The 16,134-nt window shown below is 35.7% G+C and overlaps 1 non-coding gene across 1 annotated transcript; it reads right to left on the minus strand.

Annotated features, from left to right (window-relative positions):
• Window positions 1-10,098: 10,098 nt before the first annotated feature.
• Window positions 10,099-10,195, minus strand: LOC117636229. Its single transcript, XR_004587030.1, has one exon. It is a non-coding gene; the product is annotated as a small nucleolar RNA SNORD34 (small nucleolar RNA).
• Between the last annotated feature and the right edge of the window lie 5,939 nt (window positions 10,196-16,134).

Raw genomic sequence — 16,134 nt, forward strand, 5'->3', positions numbered from 1 at the left:
CCTTCACCAAAACCCTAAATTCTCTCTAAAGGTGAAATTGTGAGCTTGCACTGTAGCCGCCGCCATCTCCCCCCCCCCCCCTTTCTTTCTCTTTTTTTCTCTAGGGGTGGGTGGCTTCTCCATCTTCCATCGTCCTCTCCTCATCTCCCTTTCTCTTTTCCTAGTTTTCTTCCCCTCTCCTATTCTCCCCTCAGATTTGTTTGGATTTTAGGTCCTCTTGCCCAAATCTATTTGGATTTTGTCTTTTGTTTGTTTGTTTGTGTGTTTTCTATTGTAGGTCTGGTGACTTTTGTTGTTCTTGGATGTGGCTTTCTATCACTGGGATGGTTGCGGCGTGGTGTTGTCGACCTAGCTTTTCTCTTTGGTTTTTATTGTGTTTTTGAAGCAAGTACTGCAATTCACCGTAGATGCCATAATTTTGTTGTAGCTTTGGGTCCACTCATATGTAATTTACTCCAATTCAATGTTTGGAGTTGGAAAAGTGATTATTGCTGGTTTGTGTGGGATCGGATTTTACCTGTGCAAAATAAGAGGTTTAGCCATGTTGGTACTACGAGCCTCTTTGGTTTGCTGGAGGGAAATTGGTGCAGTGTCCTTGTTTCTATGTTTTTTTAGTCTAATAATTCTCAGAAACTCAATAAGAATTTGATGATGTTTGTATTTAGTGTTCGACTTTTCAATGCGGATTTGCCATTACCACCGTTGTACGGTGGATCTGTATTGTAGGTTTGAGTACAGGTGCTTCTTGTTTGCCGAATTGGAGTTTTTAAGTTTTTCTAGCATGCGTAATTCTCTCCAGATCAAACCAATTTATTTTTGTGTTTGATCACTGGAGATGTTGTACTCATATTTGACATTGCGGCTACTCTATACTTTTCTCTGTGTTATCAATAAAATTACTATCACTTTCAAAAAAAACAAAAAAAGTCTAAAAATGTGAATATCTGTTGAGAAGTCTTACCATTCGTGTTTACATCTCTTCACACATTAAATTAACAAATTACTTTTAAATTAAATTGAATTAACTTTCACACGACATTCCACGAATACGCAGATACACAACCCATTGCCAAGTCTACATTGCTTTGAATAAACATAAGAGTTGTCTATTTCCCTTTCTTATTTTTCTTATTTTCCCCTTTTTCCTTTTCATAGGTGACTCAATTCTCATGTCATGCCATTTTTCTGAAAAAAAAAGAAAAAAAAAAGTGATAAATGTGGGGCTCCATTCCTCCATTATTTTGTAGGAGCACTATGACAGGACCATTCAATGAGGGTGCCCACATTGATTGTCATAGACTCATAATTCATAAGGCCATTGACCAATTGGGAGACGAGAAAAACAAAACAAAAGTAAATAAATAAATCTCCTTAAAGTGGCAAAATCTGTAATTTACTAAATTTGTGGTACCCTTGAGATTGAAATTTGAAAGTGGAGTCGGCTAATGCATGCGGTTTTCCACTTCCAACTGTTCTCCAAATTTAAACATTAATCACTTTCCGCGTGGGGCCCTCAGAGTTCTCTAACAACACCCGACGGTGAGTGAAAAGTCTCTTTCTTCCCGTAAAAGGAAAAAGGTTAAATGTGACGCGTTGGATTGGGTTGGAGGGTCCCACTAGCGACGGTGACAGAGCGGACACGACAACAAATGCCTCAGCGCTTGGATTTTGTTTTAGATTGGCATCACCGACAGATGTTGGCGTTCTTGGGGTTTGGGGAAATTGTAATCGCCATTGCCAACGCCAAATGTTGGCTGTTTGATGAGTTCCATGAAATTTTGGGATCTAGTAAATGGATTTGTGCCATTTATTTTTATTCTCCTTCTGTCTACAACTATGCTCTTAAACAAAAAAACCAAATTATGAAGGACAACTGTTCTATTAAAAAAGATAATAATATATTAAATTCGCACACACTATACGAATATTAAAATTCGAATCAAGAACAATTTACTCATGATCGTTCTTACTTTCTTCCTAAATACCATACATAATATAAATCTATATAAACAATTTATAAACCAAGGAACTCACTTATTTAGTTCCTTTTTCTCGTTGTTATCCCTTCGACTAGGTTGTCTTATCATATTTGGATGCATGAAGGAAAAGTCTCTCAGAACATAATGATGTTTTCTAATTTTTCTAACTCTCGAAAGGATCTTGAAAAAAGGAATATGTATGTCGACAGGAAAACAAATTAGGGTTAGTCCATCAACCCATAATGCTTCGCATGGCTTGGCGATCATGGAACCTTTTGTATTGTCACTCGTTTTTATATTAGTAAGACAATCCATTGTTGCCAACTTTTACACTTAAATTCCGAGAATGCTTTATAACTTTTAACCATTGTAACAAAAAAAATACTTATCTTCAAATCCCTACATTTCTGTCAATAACAGTTTGACACATGTATAGATTTTGTTGTTTTTGTTTTTGAATTTTACTAGATTTGTCAAACCATAATTTACGAAAAGAATGAATATCTCGTTTTAGAAGCAATATCCTTTTAACGTTAAACATAAATATCATCACCCATACTTTGTTTGCTACACAACTTTTTTGGTTTATCTTTGACTTCACAAAAGGTGAGCGCTTATTAGTTATTACAAAAAATTTCATTCAATTCGTAATAATAATAATAAATCAATATTAAAACTATGTTTCTACATTTTAGTTTTCTCCAACTATTTTGAACGGAGGGAGAGTGGACTAGATAATTAGTTTGAAGATTGAGCTTTTAGGTCATGCATGATTATATTTTAGGGTCCTATATATTTTATTATTTTGAGAAAAATTATGATACAATACTCATACATACTATTATGTATTGTTTGAATTAGTTAAACTACTATTTATAGAAAATATTCAAGATATGACACTTGTAGGTTGATACGCCTTGCAAGATGTTCATCTTCCACTTGTGACCAATTTGGTCCCTCCAAAGTCCGGGACATTTTACAAATAATGTGAATAACAAAATAAGTAAGGATAATAAATTTGCAGGAAATGTTTGAACGAAATGATAGTGAAAAATATTTGACAATTAAATGAGTATGGAAAGTTGTAAATAAGTAGAGAATGTGATAACATTTGTATGAAATGAGTGTGAAAATTTTTGAAGAAATTTGGAGGTATTTATAGATATATTTTAGGGGAAAAAAAAAAAGGGGGGGGGGGGGGGGGGGAAGCAAGGATTATGTTTGAAGATCATATCCGAATGCTTAAACCTTCAAAGTAAATTTAGGTTTTAGCCATAAAAAAACTTTCACTCTTGGAAAAAGCCAAAGCTTTTTCAAAAAATACAGAAAAACGTCTCAACTTTCAAATCAAAGACATGCAAATGTAAAGGATTCCTTAGAAAATCTAAAAATAAATAAAGGCAATTTTGTCTATTTTGACTTCTTTTTCCTTTGAATTTTTCCAAAATCTCCCATTTTCAACGGGACAAATCTCCATGATCTGTCCACGCACATAAGATGAAGCCATGCACAGTAAACACCTAAGAAATAATATTGGAGAATAATGGACCAACCAACCAACACCACACCACGGACTTCACTGTCACGCATTAAATCAGAATTATTGAAGAAAAAACATTGCCTTTGATTTTGTTTCTATCTATGCTTTTTCCAAAATTAATTTATTATTATATAGTTTAAGGAAGTGATTTACACGTCAATATGTTATTTATTTTTAAAGTAATAAAAAGATGGGAGGAATCCGTACATTTAGACGTGGACTTGGCTGGACTTATCAAAACACGCGTCATAGCCCCGGCCCCAAAGATCTGTGTCCATTATGTCGGTGCTCGTTTGTTATTTTATTTCCCATATTTTTATTTTATATATATTGCAAAAGGATCCTATAATAGGTAAAATTCGTCCCAGGCCCCAGAAGACATTTTCTTCTTATTTTTCTGTGTTTCTTCACCGAATGTTAATTTCAAATGTTTATTCGAATAACGAAACTATTTAGAGAAAAGAGATTCAAACTTACGACGTCTTTTTAACTATATTTGTAATAAAAATGGGACTAATTGCATAAATTATATTTTCAAACACGTTAATTAACGATATGGAGTGATTGTTAATCGGTTAATTGATGTCTCTCTAACCTGCAAAACTGTGAGATAGTTTTGTGTACTAGTTTAGGTGTAAAATAAAAATTCAAAAACTTGGAGAAAGTGATACAGAGCAAAAGTTAAAGGGTAGGCTTTTGACTTTCTAACAAAGGCCCGGCACGGCAAAAGTATGAGAGTAGAAGGTGTTTGTGATCTGCAGCCAATGAGTACAAGTGCATCTTAGAAAATTTTAATCTACCAGAAGCTGCTTCCACAAAAATGAAAGTAATATCAGCAATGATATACACTTTCCAAAAGCTCCTGCATTCTTTTGGGTTTGACAACCACATATATGTAAATAAGGGATACCCTTGTGAGGTCCATTTACATTGTATTTTCATAACCTGAACTGTTTATTTTTTAGGTATTTCTTTAAAGATTTTCCATGTAAAAAATCACTTGAATACAAAATTATTTGATCACTCAATTGATGGTTGTAGTGTTATTATTTTCTTGAATCACCGAGTTCGTCGATTTTGTCGATCACAACTAAATGTCTTGATGTTTTCTGATTTTGCTATTTTTTTGCAATAATGATCTTTGAATGAAGAGTTAGAAAATGGATGGTTCGGAACATTGTAATAAAATGTATATCATACCCTACAAAGAGTCCCTCAAATGCGATGGTCACTTATCCTATTTTTTCATTTGGGTAAAGGAATTCAAACTTAGAACTTCTTTCACTATTAAAAAGAAAAGACAAAGAGATAGTCGGTAAAGCAATTAAGGGCGGAATTAAGAATTTTTCGGTAGATGGGCTAGCTAACATTTTCAGCTTAAAATCTAGTGATTTATTTTTTAGTTTTTAACCTTTGCAGTTTAAATCCCGAAAAATTTATTGGCAGATTAGGTTAACACACTATTTCGTTTTCAAGAATACAAATAAACTTGATAAAATAATGTTTCCCTAATGTGTTGTAGTTGATGGTGGGCCATATATGCTTTTTTTTTCTTCTTCTTCAAAAACCTTTTGCCAAAGGCAAGAGATAATTTCAAAAAATAATAATAAGACAGCATATTTTACGATGAAAAAACCAAAAGGCAGAGACTTCTTGTAGTGAGCCATATAAATATAAATATATTATTATTTTTCCTTCTAAACTTACCTAGGCTATAGCCCACCACAGCCTTGGCTGTGGTTCCGTCCATGAAAGCAATGGTTAGTTGTACAAATGAATTTCATCATAGAAATGTGATAAAAATTTAAAATAGCTTTACTTCCCATATTTCAAGAGAAATAAGGGATTTTTTTTTATTATTCATAGGCTTTAATTCAATGATCAGAAAACTATGCAGTTTTTAGGTTATCTTTCAAGGACTACGCATTAAAAAAAAACCTCTAAAATGGAAAATGTTAACCTTTCTATAATCTGAATTTTAATTTTAATTTTATATAACGAATTGTGTTTTTGCATATGCATAATTAGACGACTAAACAATTTCAAGCGTGGAATGACCACTAGAGGAAAAGGACCTAAAATGTAGACGATTTCAATAATTTAATTTTATTATGGGGATAGTCCTAAGAAGGATGGATGCACATTATTTTCTTTGAATTTGCTAGGATTGGCCATATATAATTTACGTATGGCCTTGTTTTATTTTTATTTTTGAAATATATGCTTTATTAAAAAAAAAAAAAAAAAAGCACCATAAGAGTGTACAAAAGATAGCACTGAAATAGTTAATCCTATCCAAAACCCAAGCATGAGAGACATGAACAAATGAGTGATCTTAAAAAAGACTCACGCCTTGATCAGTTCATAATTGCATATCATTTTGAACCCTTCTAGATTATGATTTGATTATGTTTTTGACTTAAACTTGTGTTTTTAATCTCTTTTGTGTTTATCATTTAGTTATTTGAGCTTTAGGTAGCAATGGTGGCATTGGATAGGAAAAGATGCAAAATGGTGAAAAAACGTGCAGATTGAGTTAGCGATTTGTTTCGGCCTTAACATCTTCATCTGACCTTGAATTGTCCCAAATGACATGTGGTTGGAAAGATGACATTCTGAACTTCAAGATGGATGGCTCAAAGCCATCAGTTGCATAAGGAAAGCCCAATTCGTGAGCCTATGAAGTTGCTAGTCATGCTGACCTAAGGATGAGCTGATTGTTGCTTGGTCGTGACGAGCTATGGTTTCTGTTGGGGTTTGTTGGTGAAGTGCAACAACCAAATCAATTCAGAATTCTATTGCATTGGTGTGTTAGGTGAGGTTGGTGAAGTAAGTGTTGTTGGTTGAGACATAAATCAATTCAGAATTCTCCTTTCATTCTCCCTATAAATACCACTTCCATTCCGCATCATAAATCAACCACATCCTAGGATTCACATTCCCACAAGTCATCCATCCTTCATTCCATCCTCCACACTCCCATCATCAAACACATTCAAAAATCACCCTCAAACATTCCCACAACCCCAAAAACTCCAACAATCAACCCAACACTCTAAACAGCCCCAAATCACCAAAACAGTTCCAGCAAGCCTTCCTTCCATTTCGCTATGAAATTCCTATTTCTCAGCCATCACCACTCACCCAAACTCATCCCAAATCACCACCTTAACCTTCATACATTCTTCTAGACATGGGGAATCTCTTGAAAAAGCATTAGACGTGGAGAAGCATAGGACATAATAAGAACTTCATAAAAAGTGTTTTTCTACTCTTATTGCATTCATTATGTTTTCTCATTTCTGTTTAAGTTTCCTTCTCATTATGAGTAGCTAAATTCATAACTAGGGCTTCAATGTAACCTAACATGAATTTTCTAGGTTTATAAATTTCAAGTTTCAAGTTTAATTCATGATTCATGTTCTTATTCATTATGCCTACCTGCCTATATGCTAATCGGAATGCCTAGTTACTATTCAATTTTTGCGTATCTTGGTTGGAATTAAGAGTAGACACCATATGCCTTAATTTGAATTGAACTATGAATAGGAAGAGTATGTATGGACATTCAACAATAGGGATTAGATACATGCTTGGTTGTTTAAAACGTTCTTCTATGCTTAATGGATTTCTAATGCTTAACTTAGGTTCGACAACAAGGATCTAATTAGTGAATTAGGAATACAAGGTTAGGACCAGACACCATGACTTAATCATACTTTAATCCTTATAACCTAGAATTGGATTGTTATGGTGAATCGAATGCCCTAATCTCTAAATCTGTTTTCCAACCCTTAATACCACTCTTTGTTACACTTGTTTACTTGCTTTCGTTTCCAATTTCATTTTGCTTTGTTTGTTTCCAAACTCAATCTCACTTTAAAATCTGTTTTAGACTTAACTTCTTGTTTCTAGAATTCGGTAATCTACGTACATAATAAATCTAAACTTTTTAGTCCTCGTGAGTACGACTTCTTTTTAGTCATCGTGAGTACAACCTCGTACTTGTTTTGCTATACTACTAATCAATCCATGCAATTACGAGTTAACATAACAACACGCCTGAACAACTCAAGAGGAAACAATAAGGAAAAAAAAAGAAAGATTTGCATTAGAAGCTTGCAACCTACAACAAAAAAATAAGAGAAACAAGCAAAAAGTAAAATAACAAATAAAAACGAATCTAAAAAGTAAAATAACTAGTAAAGAAAGAAACTAAAAGAACACAATTGGACAATAAGAAAAGAAAACTAGCCAGGGCCCAATTAGATATCTACATGAGAAGACTTAAAAGAATACATGAAAATAAATGTAAAGCAAAAGGTAAAAGATAAATGAAATAACATAAAGGTCAAGACAACATGGGCTAAACTGAAAGCACATCCCATCAGGTAAGGAAGCAAAATAAAATACTCCATGGGCCAAAGTCAGGATGATGGGGCTCGGAAGCAGTTAATGCTAACAAGTCAAACTTATCTGATATCCATGTGTCACTCTAATTAGTTAGTCTGTCAGAATGTGATTAGGCTGATAAGAAGTGGTTATGCTGTAGTAGGTGCACATATATAAACACTGTGATGATGTAATTACTAGTTATAGGGGCTTTTTTTTTTCTTCCGGCAGCTACAAATAGGTTAGATTGCAGTAAAAAGCAAATGGAAGAAATTATCTCTTGTGCCTGAGTTCAAAGATCAAGCCCCAAAAATGATTCGAAATGACAGAGAAGCCTTAAGAAACACCTTGATTACATTCACCAATGAAAATAACAACAGCTTACATATAAATTTTCTAGCTTGGGATGAGAAGCTTGTGACATGGGAGCAAAATTATCATGAGTTTAGCACTGAAGAGAAAACTAAGTGTTCCTAGGGGGAAAATGGGTATTAAGGTAGGAGATGAAGAGTTTGCAGAGAGGTTTGGCTGAGAATAAGGAAAAAGAGAGGAATGGGTGGCTTGAGTATTATTTTCGGCAGCTTGACAGTGACTTTGTCAAATGCTAGAGCAGCTTGCCAGAAGGTGGAAAAATAGGGAGGAGGATGAACAGAGCACGAATTTGCTGGGTGTTGTAGGTGAGAGAGAAAGCTTGCTATCTGAAATGTGGGTTATCTTTGGTTAGGTAAAATAGACCCCTTTTATAGCTGCTGGAAGCCATCGTTTTCTAAGAAACCCTACTGGTTTCTATCTAATTTGGCCAAGCTTTTTCCTTTATTTCTCCTCCATTCTTTGACTTATCTTATTCTAGCAAAATTTTCTCTGTCCAATCTCACAAAATCAGAGACTTTTGGGAGCTCAATGCTATTTCCCGTAGCTGCATCTATTTCTAGCCATCTCATTCTTTTCTTTTCTTCCTTCTTCCATGGCCAGGTCTGATGAGGGAAAGAGACTGGGTATGCATGCTGGTTCAAAAGTTGATTCCTCTCCTAGTAGGCTGAGCGCTAATATCCCTTGGTCCCTTGGGTGTTTTTTGCTTGAAACTTGCCCCCTTCCCATGTGCTGGAACCTCCCATCAACTTTGTATAATGGACCTTCAGACTTCCCTTTCGTGGCTTTTATTTTTCCAGCCAAGTGCTGATGCTTTTGTAGCTCGTTTTGGTAATTGTATGGGCAAAGGTGATTCATTAAGTAAGTGGACTTTCTTTATCAAACGTTTGAGCTTTTTGGTTGAGTCAATAGGCTATTTTGGTTGTGCTATTTTTATTTGGAGTGATGGGCTATTCTTTTCTCTCTTGTGCTCACCCACATGTTTGGGCCTACGAAATAGGCTTGTGTCCCGAGGCTCCCAACCAATCTGGGACTTTCATTTCTCGGCCCATCAATGGGTCTCACGACAATTTATTACCATCCATACCACAACCCACTCAAGCAAGTACCGGGTATTTGAGTGGCTTGGGGCCCACTTAAGCTTGTGGCGTAATTGGGTGCGGAATAATAATTCCTTGCTTGGCGCGGCATGTAGCTCGGCGTGCTTTAATTTTATCGTCCTTGAAGAGGGACACGGTGCTTAATTTAACATGGACTTGTATTTTATAATATTATCTCAATCCTTGACATGACAAATTATTTATTTAGCATGACATGTGGACTATGACTTGCATATGACGAGCCTTCGTGTACTCCGATATGTGACTATTCTTAATACAATATCATATTGGGCCGGAAACTTATTTGGACCTAACCATAGATTTTTTGAGCCTCAACACCAGTTAACAAGAGAAATAAGAAAATCAGTTTCTATGATTTTCAGTAGTAACCGCCAAACTGGAAATAACTTCTCCAAACTGATGTACGGTCACAACAACTGCTCCGGCTATGTGTATACACCGTGAAACGACCAAAATTTCAACAAACCAGGATAGGAAATGTAAGCCACCTGCAACATTTGGAATGGCGGCAACCATCAGACTCTCATTTGGAGTAGGCATCGGGTGCGAGAAAGACTATCCCACCAACTTCAATCTGACAATCCGCAAAGAAACACCCTGCAAAACAAAACGAAAAAGACAGGAAACCAAAAAAAAAACAACTGCAAACCATGGAAATCCTGAAAACTCTGTGCACGTTGAAACTTAAACGAGACGATGAGGCCTCATATATATTTCAGTTTATCATTATCTCATCCAAATAAGATAATCAAGCGATGTAGGCAAAATATATGTTTAAACCATCATTGGCCTCACCTAATATATTGACAGTGATTTTCTTTTGAAGATAAAATAAAACCTGAAAAGAGGAAAAGAGGAAAAGAAAAGATGCCTCAAACTCTCAGAGTTAGAAAATAATTCATCGGAAAAATAAATAAACAGAGGCGATGGTGTAAAAGATGGACGTGCAAAGCTTTGATCGAATGGAGAAGCACTGCATTCCTATCATCATCTCTGAGGTTTTCTTGAAACAAAAACAGAAACAGATGGGATGTGTGGCCTTGTGGTTGTGGACAAACAAAATAGCTTGAGTCTTCGGAAGCCTTTTTCTTCTCCATTTGGTTTGAAAAGAGGGACGTTCAACAACTATATATTATTTATATATTTCAGGGAATATAATGCAAGACTTTTATGTGCGCCCGCCATGAGATCATGTGGATTGCAGAATACTGTTGTTCGTCCCTGGAGGGTAGTAGCTAGTCTTTAGATACATAAATGCAATTGGCTTAGTCCTAAAGCACATCCCCCCGATGCCATGACCCAGATTCTTAGGGCACAATTAATATATGATCGATAAGTGAATTTAATTAGTCACATAATCCTATCTCAATTCACACGCGATTTTGACAGTTAAGATACGCTCTAACTTCTAGAAGATAAATATCACAAGACGAAAAGTTAATAACTTTACATTGTCGACAAATAAAACAAAGATAAATTAGGAACATACATACTATTCAAATTAAATATCTAGAGTGCCACCTGAGTGGAGATAACAAAGGATCGAGAAAAGGAGGTTCCACCATGAATAATATATGTGGGTGTCCTGGACTATGATTTCGCTTTCTGCACTTACAAAAGCGCTGATTTTAGTCCCAGTCCCAGTCCCAACCCAAGCCAAATGCAACTCATATAATTTTACCACAAACATAAATTTAGAGGGAAAAAAAAGAAGGCAAAAAGTCATTTTTGGTTCCTATAATTTGGCACTTCAACTACTTTTGACCCTCTAGTTTCAATTCCGTTAATTTTGTCATTATAGTTTTGTATTTGTAACAATTCAAGGACATGTTAGTATTTTTGTCAATTTCTTTAACGATGCAAGAGGCAATTTCGTCAACCCAAAACCCTTAGCGTAAAAGCTTGTCTGAAATTCTCCCCATTTCATATTATGACTCGAAATTCAACCACTAATCCCAATTTTTGAAGAACCCTAAACCCAAATGGCCAATTTCAAGCCCTAATATGAAATTATGGGAGTTTCAGACGAACTTTTATGCTAAAAGATTTTGGGTTTATGAAATTGCACATTGCACCGTCAAAAAAATTGACAAGAATACTAACTTGAGCTTGAATTGCTACAAATACCAAACTACATGGTCAAAATTGACGGAATTGAAATTGCAAGGTCAAAAGTGGTTGAAGTGCTAAACTATAGGGACCAAAAGTGACTTTTAGCCAAAACAGTGTTTTGGAATTAAGATATGAATGAGATATATGAGAAGAAATTCTCACGCATTGATTTCATTTATTGACACATTTGATTATTTACGATACATCTTTTATAATTAAAATATAAAATTAAAGGACCCATTAGTATAGTGGTTTGAAACAAATGCTCTCATTCGAGTTCTAGCATCGGTGTAGTCACTGGCGGACCCAGGAATTTTTTAGCAGAGGTGCAATTTTGAAAGGCTAAAAACTCTTTGTGGATTGAACATTTAAGGCTTTTTACCTAGATTGAACATCTAAAACTTTTTACCTAGATTGACCTTAAGTCCCTTCATTCATTCATATCATACATGAAAAATTATTTTATATAAAAATATTGACTAAGTATGAAAAATAGTTTTTCGAAATAATCATTTTCCCAAGATAATTTTTGGCTGCTTTTATTCCTTACACATCAAATAAAAAACTTTATTTTATGGGATTTTATTATGAAGTATATATTGACTTAATGAGCCATCATTTCTAGCCTAAATAGTATTTTGCACTAAAATCGATTTTTCATATTTTGATTTGGTGGGAATTTGATTTTCTAGTATTTTTATTTGAATCCAAATGGGGGGTACTTCCTTATTTACTAAATAAAAGTAAAAGGACAAAGACATTTAATTAAATGTTAAAAATGTAAATAAGGTAATCTGTGCACCATCGCCAGCTGAGCAAATGGGCAATTTGAAGCACTCACAATAATTTTTCCGACGAAAGGAGGTCCACTACACCTCCTTGCGCCTTAATAGGTCCGCCCCTGGATGTAGTGTGTGTAAGTTTAATATATTATCGTCTCTCTCAATAGGAAATATCCTAAAAAATACATAAAATTAAGGAGATTAACTAATATGACTACGTCCTTTTCATTGGGGATGGATGGATGATTACCTAATGGGTTAATTGCCTTGTTAATTTATGGACCTTGCTTAATGTATGATTACTTTGTTATTTTAATGGAAATACAATTTCTACTTTATTTTTGATAGATTATATCATTACCAACTTGTCAGAAGAAAAGAAAAAAAACGAAGAAGAAGAAAGAAACCACCAAAAAAAAAAAAAAAAAAAAAAAAAAAGCTGCCTGGGCTGGGCCGCATGGCATGAGCCCATGATCATGGCTAAACAAGCATTTTCAAAAAATTGTACTCGTCGATCATTGTGGGACTAGAACTAACGACTGCATGCTTAAGAACTTAGCGAGTTACCAAGTCAGTTACAAGGGAAGTTGTTGATTAATTACCGCTTTATTCGTTTTTATAGAGTCCCACATCGAGGAACTGTAACAGTAATTTACACCTTAAATATAGGGGTTTGATTTATAATAGCACCAAGGCCTTTAGGGAAAACCCCACACCTATAATAAAGTTCTATTGGGCTTGACAAATCTATTGGACTTAGGTGGCTAAGTTGGGGACAATATCGGTGCTAGTTGGTGGGTAACTATGCGGAGGTTCGGTACCGACATGCATAAGTGCTAGTAGGGTAATCCTACATACCAAAAAACACATAAGTGTTTAATTAAAAAAAAAAAACACATATAAATGTGGGTGGTACTATGCATTGATTCGGTACTAACATGACATAAAATATAGGCCCACTATAAATAAAATTAATCTAATAGCACCGAGGCCTTTTGTAAATTCTTTATTCGGATATCTGCAAAACATGACTTCATGAGCACAATAAGCACAAATGATATCTCCCCCTCTCTCTATCCAATATGGTAAAAGGGTACTATTTTAGCACTCTGTTAAAAAAGAAAGAAAAAGAAAAGCAACAAGATTAATAATTAATGAAATTTGAATTACAAGAGGTCTTCCATATGAAGTATTCCCATACTATTCTCTTTTATCTTTTTTATGCATTGCTTTGTTATTATAGAAGAATGTTTTAGGGTTGAAGTTAAAAAACAAGATTGGCACTTTTGAATTCTTCACAATTGAATTGGATTGAATTGTATGTTGACAATATTTTCAGCAAAATAGTCATTAGTCTTCAGTGGCCAATCGTTTTTTTTTTTTTTTGTTGTGTGTCTGTAAAATAGTCATTAGTGTTTGGTGGCAAGTCATTTTTTTTTTTTGGTCTACAAAAGTCATTAGTGTTTGGTGGGCAGTCGTTCTTTTCTCTATGTCCTTCCGTATTTTTGTATATATATTTTTTACAAGCGAGATTGATAGTCGGGATATTCGAAAAGAAGACCTCATATGGAGAAATAATTTCTCTTAAACACTTGAACTAAATCCCTTTACAATCATGTTACCAACGGTTCCAAGATCCATGCACCCCGAATTAAGTGCAATGTTATCAAATGTATTTTGAGTTAGAAACCCTCAAAAAACTAAAGATGAAAAGAACGGAGGATCCTTGGCCGCTCAAGGCAAAAGGCATAACCCCGAAAAACAAGAGGAGGAGAAAAACAAGAAAAACAAAACGAGAAACCTGCAATCATTTTGCCCTCGATAAGATTTCTGAACCTTTACAACAACAAAACTAATGATGGCCTAAACATTGCGGCTTTTCAAGTAATAATAATTTTCCCACCCTTTTCACTACGTACTCATGAGAGTGAAGAAGCTGCAATGATGCTATCTAGCTGGACAATATAATTCAAATAAGAAACGTAGAGAAGAAACGGGCATCAGCCCAGCCGAGCCATGTGAAACCCAGCACAAAAGTTGCACAACAGAACACCAAGCGAGGCATACGCATTATTTGTATTTATACAAAAGGATGGATCCAACATCATCCTGCGGCACCCACCCGTTTCTGTTTTAAGCTTCTTGTTCAAGTATTTGCTTAGAGTAGTGAACATTCCATTAACAACCAACAATCACTACAAGAAAACCACATTACAGCGATTGACATCCGTTATAGCGCAATGATCACGAATAATTGTGGGATTTAACTATTAGACACCGATAATGCTTTTAACAAGTTCGTTGTTTGTGCAAATAATCTCACGGGAGAATATTCGCTTCTGGATCCTTCAACCTTCGATCTTCCTTCTCTCTCTTCCTCGATTCCTGTAAAAAAGATTGGAGTAAATAGACCACACCCGGGGGTGTTGGCCAAAGGCCCTCCGATGCCTAAGTTAGTTCGAGTGTTTGTAGGAAAACAATAGCTAAGCAAAGGGTACGGAGTTGTATGTAGGGTGTAAACAGGGTGGTCGGAGCCGTGTGTGGTGGCCGGAGCCGTGTGGAGAAAATATGGAGAGTGGAGAGGGAGAGAGAGCTTCGGGTATTTTTCTCGGGTATAAGGAGTAGGTTTAGATGTACCTTGAATGATGAATGAGGTTGTCTATTTATAGGAGCCTCGGGGCTAGGGGTTCGTAGGAATCGAGTTGGGCCTGATAATATCTGAATTAAATATATATTATCTCTTAAGAAGATAATATCTGATTTAAATGGTATTATCTTCTCTTTATTAGGATAATATCTTAATTAATGATATTATCTCTTTAAATAAAGATAATATCATATTAATTAAGATATTTATCCCAAATAATTAATTAGCCAGATAAACTGGTGTAATTAATTATTTTAAGAGATAATCTTCTTTTCCACGTGGCGTGCCCTGATTGGAGACGAAAATATATGCTCCCACAAATGCCCCCCAGCTTCTGCGTGGCGCTTGTGTGGCAAGTAGGAGATGAAATTATTTTTTTCGGACTCTCCAACTGTGTTTGGGCTTTCTTCTATGAGTTGGACTCCTTTTGCAGATCGAATTCCCAATTGGTGTAGGCTTCTAACTATTGTTGGAGTTGGATTCCTAGTAGGAATGAGCTTATGATTCCTTCTTGACCTGGGTTGTCCAACTTGTATAAATATAGGGCTTCTATTCACTTTGTGTCACATCGCAAACTTAACTTCTCTACTTTATAGCTTGAGAAAGATCTTGGAGAATTTGTACTGCTTGTCGAAGAGAGGAGTTGCTGTGCATCCCAAGATAAGTCGAGCACGTATATATTTTCTTCGTCTTCTCTTTTTCGCGACGAGGACCAGTTGGGTAGGACTAGGCTGGTTGACGATGTGACTGGCGGCCGAAGACAGTTAGAGAGGCGGTGGCCGCTGGTTGCTACTGAGCGAGTATTGGAAAAAAGTTGGTGGTCTACCCCCTGCCCAAGGTGTTGACAGATGGAAGCAGAATGGTCCAGTCTCTGATGTTCTGCCGGCTGGGTAGGAGGAGTGTTCTGCCGGACCCCCATAAAGAAGGAAGGCTGATGTCAAGTCTTCAATAAATGAAGCTGCGACTTCGCGGGCGAAGGATGTGTAACCGTTAAGGAAGAAGCCAATGATCCTTTCTGTTGAGAAGAGTCTAGTAGGAGATGTTCCCCTGTCGTCAGCTAGGGTTAAACATCTCATTGGTGCAGATAGCAAGTAGATTGGCGATATGCACAATATTTGGGACGTTTCACTCAAGCCTCCTGTAGACAAGCTTGGAGATCGTGATCTGCTCTGTAAAGCAGTCCGTGCGCGAT

Source organism: Prunus dulcis, chromosome 7 (assembly GCF_902201215.1).
Source record: "Prunus dulcis chromosome 7, ALMONDv2, whole genome shotgun sequence".
Classification (NCBI taxonomy): domain Eukaryota; kingdom Viridiplantae; phylum Streptophyta; class Magnoliopsida; order Rosales; family Rosaceae; genus Prunus; species Prunus dulcis.